At 43.0% G+C, this 2,483-nt stretch overlaps 1 pseudogene; it reads right to left on the bottom strand.

The window, feature by feature from the left end:
- Positions 1 to 1,749: 1,749 nt before the first annotated feature.
- Positions 1,750 to 2,482, bottom strand: LOC126499394 (28S ribosomal protein S18b, mitochondrial-like; annotated as a pseudogene).
- Position 2,483: the final 1 nt, after the last annotated feature.

Raw genomic sequence — 2,483 nt, 5'->3', positions numbered from 1 at the left:
CCATCAAATCAAAAAGTTTGTAATTTACATTACTATATCATGATCACATGAGATTTATGCAGGAATATAAGTTTGCTTTACTATTTTACATTAATGTTACTCCAATTATTAACAGTCTAAAGAGAGTGAACTCACAGACATCTTAAAAGATGTCAAAATAGTTGACAAAATAAAGTGAACTTTCCTCATAACAATGCAAAGCAAGTGAGAAATAGGTGTTCTCAATTTGAAAGAATGTCTAAGAAAATCCTCAGAAAATATGACAGCAGTGCTTTTTTTTTAAATGTGGGGAGCAGAAAAGAATGGTAGCCATCAACACTGTTCCTCAGTAGTTCTTCCCAAACTGGTCTATAGACTCAGCATTGTAGCAGGCAACAAATCACCAGGCTACTGTTAAAAACATACCCAGACTCTTTCCACACTTTTTGTAAAAAGGAAAAGAGCCCATTATAACCAAAGCCAACTGTGTAAATGGGGGGAAATGAAGAGTTAACAGTTTTAAGATTTTTGCATTTACAATTGCAAGACTTATTCCAAAGGCACAGATCTAAAATAAGATGCAGTTGGCATAAAATAGCCTTCAGAAGTAGATCCATATGCATGGATAGTCATTTGATATAAAAGTCCAAGATAATTTAGTAATGAAAGTATTCAATAAATCAGACTCCTGTATTCGACCTACAGGCCAAATATCAGCTTCTGAGTGAAGCTGCAGTCTGTAAATAAAAACATACTGCAAAAGTATTATAGGCATAAATATAAGATTTAAAGTAGGAAATCATGCCAAAACACATACAAAAAAATTGGGTCCTCAAGGCATTTACCATTTGAATATGATATCAAAAGTTTGATACCTACACAAATATATAAATTATAATTAAAAAGCAACCATACAAAGATCTCATCAAAGAAACTGTTAGAAGAATGAAGACTTATTTAATACTGAGAAAAAAATGTTTGTTAACTGTGTTTGATAAGGGAATTATGCCCCCAATACATGAAGAACTTTCAAAACTCAGTAAGAAAAAATAAATAGCCTAACACATAACTGATAAAAAATAGATCTTAACCCCCTCCTTATTCCTTGCTCTTAGCCTCCTGCAATAGATAAGGAAGCTGACCCTCACCCTTCCCAGTTGTAGCCCTCAGGAAAGCAAGCCCTGTTCCTCTCCTGTGAAGCACAGTAGAGATGACCCTCCACAATGCATGGCTAGGAATCATGCATCACAATAGGGCTAGTGTGGGAGAGCCAACCTTGCATGAATGAAAGGAGATCTGGCCTTAACCCTTGCTCATTGCTGCAATGGGGTAAACTAGCCAGGACAACGCTGGAGAGCTCCCCCTGGTGGTAACAGTGGATAGCTGGTAAGCTGACCATCCCTGCAACTACCCAAGTACAGAACCAAGGTTGATAGTTGGCCCACCCCAACATCTACCCTGTCTATGATCTGCTGAAGCAAAAAGCTGCAGGATCTCCACGACACAGGGCAACAACAGGATATCCAAGACAAGCCCCAGTGAGGGTCCAGCATTGACAGTGTAACAGAAACCAGAGGTCTTGAACAAGACCAATGATTCTTTGCAATGAATATTGGCAAGTAAAGATGTATGGATAAAAGGGTTTACTCTGTGACTCACCGTGTCACACAGCTTCCATGACAAGGTTGATATTTACTTTTTTTTTCGCTTAAATTTATATTCTTTTAGGGTCTCAGACACATGCCATCACAGAACCCAGACACTATCCCTCCCGGCCCACAAGCCCTAAGCACTCTGGGAGCCCGTCTGCTAGGCGGAGGTTTCTGCTGTGGGTGCAGCAGGCACCTGTGGCATCGACTCAGGTGGGGGGCCACTTTCTTCTAGGAGATTTCCTTGATAGAGCCGGCGAAGGTGGGACAGTTCTCTCTCTGGGGGCTGTTGCCAGCTGTACCACGGGTACCAAGGCTTGCCGGACAACAATGTGGGGGCTGGCGGAGTAACACTGACAGCTCCATGAACAGTTCGGAAGTCACCATCTCGGGGCTCAACCTGGGGAATGTAGTAACTGAGGAGACCACACTCTCTGGCTTTCTGGATGGCCTGGGTCAGCTTCTTGTGCTGCTTCATACAGACCCCTGTGTACCGGGCGTGGAAGATGATACCCGTGTGGGCGCAAATGAACTGTTCCAAGAGTTTCACATTCCTAAAGTCAACATGCAACTTGTGATCGCGGCAGATGGGGCAAGGGTTCCCAGCAACTTTATTTTTACGAATACATGTCTTTCGGGGTCTGCTGTGGCGGTACACCACCTTTGTGGTTGAGGCGGTAGTCAGCCCACACAGGTCGAGAACCGTAGCGGTCCTGGTATTCTTCTGATTCCAGATATTTCCAAGGCTCATTCTCATAAGGGAACACAGGAAGTGAGGATGGAGAACCTTCTTCCGGAGGATCTTGAGTGCAAAGTGCCCGGAGGGGAACCTGCACGCCATAGGAACTTCGCCAG

Source organism: Alexandromys fortis, unplaced genomic scaffold, assembly GCF_014885135.2.
Source record: "Alexandromys fortis isolate MF-2015 unplaced genomic scaffold, M_Fortis_MF-2015_v1.1 scaffold_11, whole genome shotgun sequence".
NCBI lineage: Eukaryota > Metazoa > Chordata > Mammalia > Rodentia > Cricetidae > Alexandromys > Alexandromys fortis.
Note: the sequence above shows the minus strand (reverse complement) of the source record. Positions and strands in the feature narration are given on the sequence as shown.